Source organism: Marmota flaviventris, chromosome 7 (assembly GCF_047511675.1).
Source record: "Marmota flaviventris isolate mMarFla1 chromosome 7, mMarFla1.hap1, whole genome shotgun sequence".
Lineage (NCBI taxonomy): Eukaryota > Metazoa > Chordata > Mammalia > Rodentia > Sciuridae > Marmota > Marmota flaviventris.
In genome coordinates, this window is record NC_092504.1 from 104,581,860 (window position 1) to 104,594,830 (window position 12,971).

The following is a 12,971-nucleotide window of genomic DNA, read 5'->3' on the forward strand; positions in this document are numbered from 1 at the left end:
GTTCAGCAAGCCTCTATAATGCATAAGTCAGATTTAATAATGAATCTCTTGTTACATATATGCATATCTTATTGACTTTCTCTGGAGAATCCTAACACACTGTGAAAACAACAACCAAAAAAAGAGGTGGAATGGGATCTCTAATAACAGACCAAAATCTGACAAAATTGAAGGGAAAAAATAGCCATGCGTAGCAAGAGCTAGAGATTTTCCTTCAAATATTGGATAGAACAACTAGGAAGAAGGTAAGCAAAGAAATGGGAGATATGAACAACACCACATATTAATTAGATTAAAAAATGCATAGAACACCCCATCATACAATAGCAGCAGTGATAATTAAGCAGTAATAATAATTAAGCCATGGTCTAAAATAAGCCTCAATAAATTTAAAATGATTGAAATCCTGTAAAATATGTTTTTCAACCAAAATAGAGTTAAATTAGAAACCAATAATGAGAGAAAATTATAGAATTTACAAATGTGAGAAAATTAAATAACAGATTCCTAATAACCAGTGGATCAATGAAGAGATCACATCAAACAACTTAAGATGAATGTAAAAGAAACCATATAACAAAACAAAGATATGTTTTTTTTTTTAATAGTGCTTACAGGAAAATCTGTAGCTATAGATGTCTATACTACAGAAGAAAATTTCTCAGATCAACACCTTAAGAAGCTAGAAAAAGAACATAAAACGAAACCCAAAGAAAGGAGAAGAAAAGAAATAGCAAAGATTAAAATCAAAATAAGTGAAATAAAAATTGAAAGTTGAAAATAAATCTGAAAGTTGCATCTTTGAAAAAAACAACAAAATTGACTAAGCTTTCCTTAGAGTGACTGTAAAGAGATTTTTTGAATTTCTAAAATCACAGGAGAAAATTGTGCATGGCACCAGTCTTACAGAAGAAAGAATTATTATAAGGGAATATTAGGAAAAACTGTTTACCAAAAAGTTAGATAATCTAGATGAAATGGACAAATCCCTCAAAAGACATTAAAAAATATCTGAATAGACTTAACTTCATGAAGAAACTGAATTAGTTAAATAATAACAATAGTAACTCCCATGAAAAGTCTGGACTGAGACAATTTCCTTGGTGAATTCTGTTAAGTATTCTAAACCAGTTTTTCACAAGTTCATCTCAAAAGTGGAAGAAGAAGTCCTTCTAAAATTTTTCTATAAGTCCAATATTTCATTTAAATCAATACCAGAGTTTTCACAAGAAAATGACATATACTAGCCTATATGAAGACAGATATAAAAATCTTTATCAAACTACTAGTAAATTAGGTCCAACAACATTTCATATCATGATCAAGTGGAATTTATCTTGAAAATGCAATGGAGGTTTAACATACAAAATTAAATTAATATAGTATATCATATTAATAGAATAAAAAATAATGATCATTTCAATAAATACAGAAAACATGATAAATTCCATCTTCTTTTCATGATAGTAATACCAAGACTCAAGAATGAAAGGGAATATCCTCAACTTCCATATACAAAGGGCAGCTATGAAAACCCACAGCTAACCACACACCCAATGGTGAAGGACCGAATGTTGCTTCTCAGATCAGGAAAAAGACAAGGATATCTGTACTCCTTATTTCTGCTCAGCATTGTACAGGAGTCTCTAGACAGGGAAATCAGACAAGAAAAGAAAGAAAGGCAGCTAATTATAAAGAGTAAAACTATCTATAATGAAAGCTGACATGATTTTGTGTTTTAAAAATCCTAAGAATTGAACAAATGTCTATCATAACTAATAAAATAGAAATGTTGCAGGATATATAAAATATATACAAATCAATTATATTTCTATATACTTGCAAAAAACCACCTAAAAATGAGATATAAAAACACAATAGGAAGAAGTCTTCGTGATCTTGAATTTGATGATATTTTCCTAGACTTAAAAAAAGCATATGTGGCAAAAGAAAATACAGATACACTGATTTCATCAAAATTTAAAAATGCATTTTCAAAGGACACCATGAAAAAAGTGAAAATACTACTGCAGAAGAGGAGAAAATCTTTTCAAGTTACATATATGTAAATAATTTGTATCCATAACCCTGAGAGTCAACAATTAAAAGTCATTTCTTAAAAAATGATTCACAAATTGTCAATAGACATATAAGAAGATGCACAACATTATGAATCATTAGAAATTGCAAATCAAACTTATGAGATACCACTTCACACCTATTAGAATGGCTAAAACAAACAAGGCAGACTATAACAAATGTTGGTAAGAATGTGAAGAAATTCAAATCCTTATCCACTTCTGTCAGGATTGTAAAATTGGGTTGCATCTTAGAAAACTATTTGACATTTCCTCAAATTTTAAGCATAAATTGATGACATATCTGATATGAATATGATTTCCACTGTTACAATAGCCAAAAGCATGTCTAAAAAAATCTATATAAATGTACTTTGAAACACTATCCATAATAGTCAAAAGTGAAAATAATCCAGATGTTTATCAACTGAGAATTGTATATAAAATAAGTATCTGAATTTTAGTAACATTAAAAAGGAATGAAGCATTAATGCATGCTACAATATGGATGAATCTCAAAAATGTTGTGCGAAGTAAAAGAAGTCCGTCACAAAAGACCACATAGGGTACATTTCCATGCATATAAATATTCAGAATAGACAAATTCATTGAGACAGAAAGTAGATTAGTGACCAGGGTGAGACAGTAGAGAATGGGGAGCGACTGTTAATGAAATTAGAAATGAGATAATGAAAATGTTCTAAATGCGACAGTAGTGATGGTTGTTTAACTCTAAATACATTGAAAAAATTGAATTGACGTTTTAAAAGGGGGAAGAAGTATATAGTATATAAGTTATATCTCAATAATGGAAATGAAAAGGAATGTTACAAAAAGGTCATTAATCCTATTTTAATTTCTAATAAAATCAGAATGACAGAATTTAAATTTTATCAACAAAAGTAAAATAATTTGAGAAATTAAGAAGACATCAAGTGAACAAATAAATGGTGAAAGTCAGATGGGCATACTAATAATTCGTTTGGTTCACCACTCGGGTGAACACTCCTTGTCACTATGGTAATATTGACTGTTAAACAGTTTTAAAATACATTCATATTTAGTCAGGTTTTCTGTAATTCATATCTATGTTGGTCTATTGGCCAAACAATGATTCAAACAAGTAATAAACAAGAAAACTGATTTTAACATAAAAATTAGTGAATCAAAAAAATTGGTAATAGCTTTGCAATTATTTCTTGATTTAAATAATGAGTATACAGGAAATTACTATCATGTATCATTTTAACAAACCATATGCAGTTACATGATGGTATATTATACATGAAAACTCTATGATATTGTTAATCTATAAATGTTTTGTGTTTTTTATGAGTTAAAGGCCAGCATTGCAACCAAGACATGAAATTTTGTTAGTAGGTAGACAAAGACTAATTTTGGGATAAAGCTGAGCTATTACTATGGTTTAATTGTAATCTGTTGATGTGGGAAATTTTAGGTTTATTTTTTAAAACAACTGATAGAAGAAGAAAAGATTAGTTTAAAAAATACTTGGTGTGTCTACATTTAAAATGTAGTTAAAAATGTTCAGTTTCATATTTGTGAGTCTCAAAAGTATATCCCTTTTTCTAATTATTATACATTATCCTAGTCTCAATGTTAGTAGTAATCTCTTCTACAGACTTACATTTAGCCTATTTTAATATTTCTTGAAAAATGTCTTTCTATAACATGTAGCTCTTCACCTGTAATCCTATGTATTTATAATCTAACATTTCAGGGTAATTTTAATTTAATGTAGTTCAACAACCATATAAAAAGGACTTTTATATTCAGAGTGGACCATAATAAAATAATCCTATGTGATATAAATCCATTATGCTCATTCACTAAATGTTACTTCTCATTAAACTCTGATTATATATTGCCAAAGACAAGGATCCAGGAAACCTGTGAAAATAGTCAATAATATTCTATTATTTCTCACTACTCTTAAACTACTTGTGGTTTATCTTTTAGATAGGGAATGTTTTTGGTTCTTAATGCATAATACTTATTATTCTTCATTTTCAATCTTATAAATATTGAATTCAGTACTCTCCTGAAAGTGACTTTTCTTATTATTTTCCTATATTTTTATTATGCTAATTCTGATGATTCCACCAAAATAAACCTTGAAGGCATGTTTTATTGTCACAATGCATTGAAACACGAAAGAGGTTACCAACTATTTATTACTTTATATCATTTCAGACATTTCAAAAAGGCACTTAGGTAATGCTAAATTTGAGATTAAATATCAAGGATAATATTAATTTTCCTTTGTACTATTTACTTAAATTAAGGCTCAATGATTATGTAATCATTTTAATGACTAGGCTAAATACTTTAGTTACTGTAAAAGTACTAACAAGGTCTCTGTCACATCCAAACATTTTCTTGATTTGGAGATTTACAGTTTATCTTATAAAAAACCCATGCTCAAAAAAAAAAAAAAAAACCAAAACACTTTTATTTCTAGTAAAGTTTGGATTTTCATCAAATATGAAATAGCCATCAGAGCTTGTTCCAATAATCAGTAATTGATTTTCATGGTTTGCTTTTCAGAGCAAATTATTTTTAGGACACATTTTTTTCAAAGCTATATAAAGTATTCACTATAGTTTTTCAGTTTTTCTTATAGCATATTTTGTTCATCAAAATCTTTACTTATTTAAGTGATATCGTTTTAGTTGGCACCTCAGATATTATTCAGATATTCTAATTTTATGTGTAGTATACGTATTTTAGTATGATAATCAGTAGTATTACAACATTTTAAAAAATCTTGCGGATAAAATTATGTAGACCACCACCTCATTCTCTCACACAATTCACTCTACTGCAAACCAGGGAAGTGGAGGTTTGAAAACAGACTCTTTAACCAGACAACCTGGATTAATGCCTCAATTTAACCCAATAATGGTCATGTGACTCCTAAGTAGATTAAACTTTTTGGTTTGGACTTCACTACCACTATAGGGAGGTTATTAATAATAGTTATTTCTTAGGATTGTAATGATAATAAATGAGTTAGCAATCTGACATGTGGAAAGTATTTAACAATATTTGTTAAATATTATTATTATTATATGCTTATAACATGTTTGCTATAAATTTATTTATTTTTATTAAGCATTAAGAAAATTTCCAAACCCTAGAATTTCTAATTTGTCCTTAAAACAGCATCTGTTTTTAACAGCTTGAATTCAGGAACAAATTAAATGTCACAAAATACACCCACTGTAAGTGTGCAACTCAATGATTTTAATCAGTAGATATTTGTTGCACCATCAAAACAATATTTAAGAAATTTTCATCACCCCCAAATATTCCTTTATGCCTGTTTGCTGACAATTCCAGAAGCACTCCTAGTCCCAGGTGACCACTGATTTTATTTCTGTGTCTATAAATCTGTCTTTTAAACACATTTTGTAGAGATGCAATCATATAATAACAATCTTCTGCATCTGGCTCCTTTCATTTAACATAATGTCTTCAAGATATATCCATGTCATTGCATGTATCAGTAGCATGCTCCATTTTACTGCTGAACAGTACTCATTTTATTGCTGAAAACCATGCATTTTATTTATCCATTCATCAGTTCAACAACATATGGATTATTTCCAGTTTTTTACAACCATGAAAAATGTTGCCATGAAAATTCATGTAAAATATTTTTTCAAACATATGCTTTTATTTCTCTAGGGTAGATGGATAGGACTGGAAATAATGAGTTGCATAATAGGTTCATATTTAACTTTTTAATAAATGTCTCTAATAAATGCCAAAATGTTTCCCAAAACTTTGGAAGTACTTTGCCTTCCACCAGCAATGTGTAAGTGATGCAGTTTCTCCACATTTTGGACAACACTTGGTATTATCTGTCATTTTATGATAGCCATTCCTGCAGTATCCATTTGTGCTCTCAATTTGTACTTTCCTAATGCCAAAATGACAGTTAGCATGTTTGTATATGTTTTTTGCCATTCCAATATTGATTTTGGTAAAATATTTATTTATTGAAAGCTCTGTCCAGCCATTATTATTTTAAAGTTTCTACTATAATTTGAATTAATCTATTGGTCCACCATGGGAATATCATACAGAATAATTACAATGCCCTTAAAATCCTCTTTGCTCAGCCAGGTGTGGTGGTGCATGCCTGAATCCCAGCAGCTTTCAAGGCTATAACAAGAGGATCACAAGTTCAAAGCCAGCCTCAGTAATAGTGAGGTGCTAAGCAACTCAGTGACAGCATGTCTCTTAAAAAATACAAAGTAGGGCTGGGGATATGGCTCAGTGGTTGAGAGTCCCTGAGTTCAATCCTCAATACCCCCCTCCCCCCCAAAAAAAATCCTCTTTTCTCTGCTTATTCCTTTCTCCCTAACAGCTGGCAACCTCTGATCTTTTTACTATGTTCAGATTTCTGTCTTTTCCATGCAAACTATCTATTTGGGGTATTGATTATGTCAGTACAAGTTCAAGGACTATAACACACACACACAACAAAATATTAATATATTATTTGTGGCACAGGATGTTAATGTGAGGAGTTGTGCTCATGTGGGGCAGGGAGTATATAAAAATATCTATAACTTCCCTCAATTTTTCTATGAACCTAAATTTTCTCTTAAAATGAAAAAAAATAATAATCTGGAGCCTTAATAATAAACAGCATCTATACCATGCTCAGAATACAATATAAATATATGAATACTCTAAATTTATGTACACAAACATTAATCCTTAAATGAAAATTTAGATCATTAAATTAAATCTGTCTATAAATGAAGTGAAATGTAATATATCCTTTAACCCAGTTATTTCACTCACAGATTTAAGTTTAGGGAAATTCCTGCACAAGTTTGCAAGGATACATAGACATGGATGTTTTATTTTGGTACTATTCACAGAAGTGCCAGAATTAGGATAATCAAGAAAAGTTGGAGACAATGTTAAGAAAATGAATAAGTAAATTATACCAGATTTGTACAATGGATACATGTACAATCACCATCATATAAACAATTTCATATGTATAAAATTGAATTATAGCTATATGAATTAAGTACAGAGGACTTATTTAATGGGACATACTTTATATGATAAGTACTTTTCAAAGTACATACATAAAACTCATTAGACAATTGCATAAATAGAGAAGTGGGGATTAGGGTTGAAGAATAAGAAAAAGGTGAGTTAGGAGAATAGCGTGAAACAAAATGCAGAATATCATGAGATGACCTCTGTGTACCTGAGATGAACACAAAAGAGAAACAACTACCTAAATAAAAATTTTTCACCAATTATTAATCATTTTATCCTGTTAGGAAAATAAAGTCTATAAATTTATTTGTTTATTCTTTTCATTGTACTTACTTAAGATGGAGAAAGAAAAGTATAGAAAAACATTCTTCCTCACGGTAACTCAGAGAGTGGAAAAGCATAAATAGAACAATGATCATGGATGACTTCTTGAGTAATATTTTATCACCATTTTCTCTCATTAGAGTAAATACAAGAGGAAAAATGTTAGGAAATAAAAGTATAAAATCATTCCAGAGGAATAATACGCAGTGTAAATAATTCCTCCTTTTTATCTCTAGTGACAAAAATCAAGGAATTATTTTACAAAAAAGCAAAAAGGAGAAGAAATATCTGAATTTTCTTTAACTGATTTCTTTTCTTATTTTAACTTCATTGTGTAGTAGAAACGGATTTCTCATTTTGAAACCAACAAAGTGTGGCATTTTGGCTTTCCCACTCTGACCTTGTGTGGATTTTCTATTTGCATATTCCATCTCAACTGCAGTATTTCTCAGTATCAAGGACTAGATACACAGCAGAGCTGTGCTTCTTAATGTATCATCTGTTCACAATGGTTTTGCATAATGGCTCTGTGTTGCTTGGAGATGTGCACTTAATCGCAGCAATCCGTACAACACACTGTAATGCTCCACACTTAAATTAGCTCTTCCGCATATTAAGGGGATGGGGAGGTGAGGGAAAAAATCATCTAGAGGTTAAAGGAGAATTCACATAGCTTTTCCACATCTAATATGTCATAAAATATTAAATGACAGTTCATTTACTTTTACTGGCCCCTTTCATTAAGAACTTTTTGAAGAGTAAAGTATGAATAAATTCTACACATCTTTTGTTGCAGTGGGAGGGAAATAGTTTATTTAAAACAAGGGCAAACAGGAAAAAGTATCCTATTTTAATGTCAAATTTAATGCATATGTTCTCCATCTTGGCTTTCAAAATCTAAAATTAGCATAGATAACTGGACATGCTAACTGTTTTAATAAAAATATCATTCATTATAACATTCTTTAAAGATCACTATTGAACCACAGTTGGCTATTATTTCACATTTACAAATATCAATTTTAGCTGTTTAATTTGATAAGGTAAACTGTATAGAGAAAACAACCTATGCTGATAGCACAGAAATTTTTTTATTAAAAATTTCAAATTTATTAAAATTTGTTTATGCTCAGTCTTTGTTAGTGCTAGATATTTTTTCTCTTTCATAAAAATAAATTTTAAAACATATTTCTGATAGTATTTAAAATGCAAACAGGTAATATTAAAGATACACTAAGACATTATTAACAAATAGAATTAGCATCTATGGCCTCAAAAAGGTTAAGAAACGTGATGGAGAACAAATACTAAATGGAAATCTGGGATTTAAGCCCAAGCAATTTAACTTCAGGGAGTGTATTTTTAATTAATATAATAGGCTGTCAGTAAGACCATCTGCAGAGAGATTGAGCTTGATTCTGAGTACTGAAAGGAGAATAGCACTAAGAATGGTCAGAATGGAGAAGGACATACATAAGTTTATACAACTTCCTGTTTTACCCTAAAGTGCATACTTTAGGGTAAAGAATTTCTTCTTTATGTACTTGAGAAGTGTACTTGAGAAGTGAATTTCTCAAGTATATTTAGCTTGGAATATATGTTAGCACTGCATATTTGTCCATTGATAAATGAAACTGGTAACTGAATTATAACTGAATGAAAGGTTCAGAAAAATGGGGGAAAAAAAGACCAGAAAAGAAATATTCAGACCATTCTTTTAGATATTTTACTGACATCAAATTTCTTTAATATCATGAAGTTATGATTAGGATGAAGTTATGATATGATTCAATCTATTATGCTAACCAAGGTATAACTGATTGCATGGATTCTATGACCTATATAAAAATGAATTAAATTTTAATCATTTATTTCGTCATGACAACAATCTTTATTATAACATAAAAAATAAAATAAAGATCCTTTTGGTTCATAAGTGTGATGATTACTGAGAGTTCAAGTGGCTGTTCTGGGAGATGTGCCTTGCTCTGAACCTTGTTACCACATCTGCACATTACCCATCTGTTGTTAAAAAAAAAAAAAAAATGCTATGGAAGGTATTTTTCTTAGGTAAATTTAAACTCCTTCCTTTTCTCCTGAGTTCTTGTTTCTTTTTAATAAATGATATAATTCCACCTTACTCTGATCTCTCCTCCTGTGGCCCATTAGTCACCCTAGAAATTGTCTAAAAAGAACAAAAAATTATCTTTTTTATTACCTTCCAATACCTATCATACACAATTGTGTTCAATTTTCAATTTTTTATCTTTTTTCATTTTTTTTACAATTCTATAACAACTAAAGGATAAAGTCTAACTCTAAATAATGACAGATCTGATCGTTCACGATCTCTTTCCCCTCTATACATAATTCCAGGATATTATATTTTCACTTCCCTGAACACAGTTGCTTCAAAATGTGTTCAGGCTTCATCTCCTGGGTAAAAATTTACAGACTAGCCCTGGCAAACTACCCTAAAAAGAGTTTAATTATTGTATTTGCACATAAAAGTGAACACTAAAAATTTTCATTATGTGGACTCATCATTTTCAGTATGTTAACAATACTTGTATGAAAATCAATGTTAATTTTTTTCTTATAAGCATAAATACCAAAAGAAGTTTATAGATAATTATTTCAAATTATTAAGATACCAACTAAGTATAACATAACTAACTTTATCATTTACACTATTTTCATTAAGTAGATGGAAGGCTGATGGCTTTTACAAGTAGATAATACAGAAATCAAGATTCAGGGAGGGAAGGAGAGAAACAGAGAGAAAAGCATACAGGCAACTTCACTTAAACAGTAGCTTTGAGTACTAAATAGTTAAATTTTTAACCAATTAATCTCTAAAACAACATGGATCTGAAAGTTTTTATAATTCTTACACATTTTTTAAAGCTAAGTAAAGAACTTTCACAATATTTTAACAAGAAAATGTTATTAAAGTTAAATCTTTCATAAACAATTAAAATATACTTTTTATAAATGTAGAAAATTATTCCCTAAGAATTTGACTAATCAGATTTTCTTTAAAGAAAATATTTAAGAAAATAACTGAGAACATGTTTTATGTTCAACTTTAACTTTGAAATGCCTATATTGAAATAAAAGAAGTACTAAAAATATTATTTCTCATTCTTCAGATAGTTTACATTATTGGTTTTTATATATTATATATGAATATATAAGTATGTATAATATTATATTGTGTATACTGTATATAGCATATATATGCATATTTTATTTATGTATAAATATTTATATATTATATAATTCTAAGTAACTCTTAAAGATCTATATATCTATATATGTTATATGTATACACAGCTTTCACAGCAATAGTTCATATCAATGGCAGCAATGTTTCTTTTCAAGATAATCTATCTAGTATGAATGATGAAACAAAAGCCTACTGGCTGATAGCTGTGAAACAGCAAATGTCTACCAGAAAAAAAGACAGGAAGTTGGATAGGATGGCTGTTCAATAAGGCTCTGTCACATAAATATAGCATTCAGCAACCAATACTTAAAGCAACCCACTAAACTGTTAGCAACTAGTTGTGGTTTTCAGACCTTCTAAAATTTAGATTTAGGATAAATTGCAATTTTTCCATTTTTCTTTTTTTTTTCTGCTTTCTTTCTCCCCATGTTCCACCCCTTTTCTTTTCTACATTTATGGGAGAGAACAAGGATATGGGCAAAAGTAAAAAAGAAAAAAAAAAAGCAACAACATCAACAAAACCTCTCTCCATTAGATATTTTGTGGAGGTCTGAATTGTATTTAAGTTCATGTTACATAACACTGAATCAAGAAATTACTCTCTCACTGCCATGAAGAGAAAATAATTGTTTGCTTTATAACAGTATGGCAAATTGGGCTGTGGTTGTAGCTCAGTGGTAGAGCGATTGCTTAGCATGTGTGAGGCACTGGGTTTGATTCTCAGCACCACATATAAATAAATTAAAGATCCATCAACAACTAAAAGAAAATAGTAAAAAAAAAAAAAAAAAAAAACACAGTATGGGAAATTAAAGAGGTACATAACACAACCTAAAGAAGGCCACAAAAGAACCAGATGACAGAAAGAAAACTTGTCTGACAATGAAAACACAGAAACAATATAAACATCAGATTATATTTACAAAGCATAATGAAGAAAAGCAAAACCTCGGTGGTACAATTAATAATAGGACTTTTTACTTTTTTATATTTTTTCCTTTGTTTATTGTTAGTGCTGGTGGTGCTGAGAATGGAAACCAGGGCCTTATGCATGCTAGAACATGGGAATCGACCTTTGAGATACAACCTTAGTCCCAGTGTTTTTATCCTTTAGATTGGCAATATGGCCTGATAAAATAAAATAAGATCCAAGCCCAAAGAGTACAATGCAGAACAAATAAAGTATGGGACACAAAAAAAAGAGTATTAGAACCAGAAACAAAGCCCAAAAGACATCCTTATTGAATGCTGCCTTGAAGTGTAATATTAAGCCATGTATCACCCTCAAAATAAGATGTTTTAAACTAATGTCCTCTTTCTTGGAATAGGTGTCATTTTTTGACAAGATAAAAATTTACCCCACTCTATATCCATACAGATTAGACTGAGAAATGCTTTCTTAAAATTCTATTTTTTAAGCTTGAAAAAATTAAATCATTAAGCATTATTATGAAGGAAAATCAATCTCCAGCATATTATGTGAAAATTTTAGCTTCATACTAAAAAAATTTTACTTCATACTGATAATTCCATTCCATTGAATATTTACCCAGTGAGTTAGTGTGGATACATCTAAAGATGATATTCTAAATAATCTTTTTGTAATAATAAAAACTAAAAATTACGTTTCTATATGCAAAATATAGAACAGATAATATTTTAACAAATTTGGGCAAAATTTCTCAATTACCTGAGTTAAAGATTCATGGACATTTTAAATGAATATCTCAGGATACACATTAGAAACCACATTTAATCTTAGGAGTCGAAACGGTGTGAAGAGATATTACCTCATCGTAAATTTAGAGCGAAATATTGCTTTACTATTCTCCTGAGTTGCTTATATATCTAGCATTTCAACTGCGCATGTTGTCTTGGTGGACTTGTTCCACAGACAACAAAATATGTGAGAAAGAATAATTTATAAAGAAGAGAAATTTATTTTTTACAATTCTCTAAGTCAAAGATCAAAATGCCAGCAGATTTGGTGTGTGGGAAGGGCTACTCTCTCCTTGCACAGAAGTGCCTCCAGTAGCATCCACAGAGCTGAGGTAGAAGCAAAAGGGCACAGGGTGCTCCCTTCAACCTCTCTCACAGGGTCACTAATCCCATTCACAAGGGCCCTCCCCATCACTTAATCACCTCCTAAAGACCCAGTCTCTTAACATGATATATCACACTGGAGATTGAGTTTCAACCTATAAATTTTGAAGGACACAGATTGCAGGACCCGTCAGACATTGGAAAAAGTCTACAGTAGAAGGAAAGTCCTACCCACCTGCATAGTG

General features: G+C 30.1%; 1 pseudogene; it reads left to right on the top strand.

Moving 5' to 3' along the window:
* The first annotated feature begins 9,373 nt into the window (after window positions 1–9,373).
* On the top strand, window positions 9,374–9,482 carry LOC114085633 (small nucleolar RNA U13; annotated as a pseudogene).
* The last annotated feature ends 3,489 nt before the right edge of the window (window positions 9,483–12,971 follow it).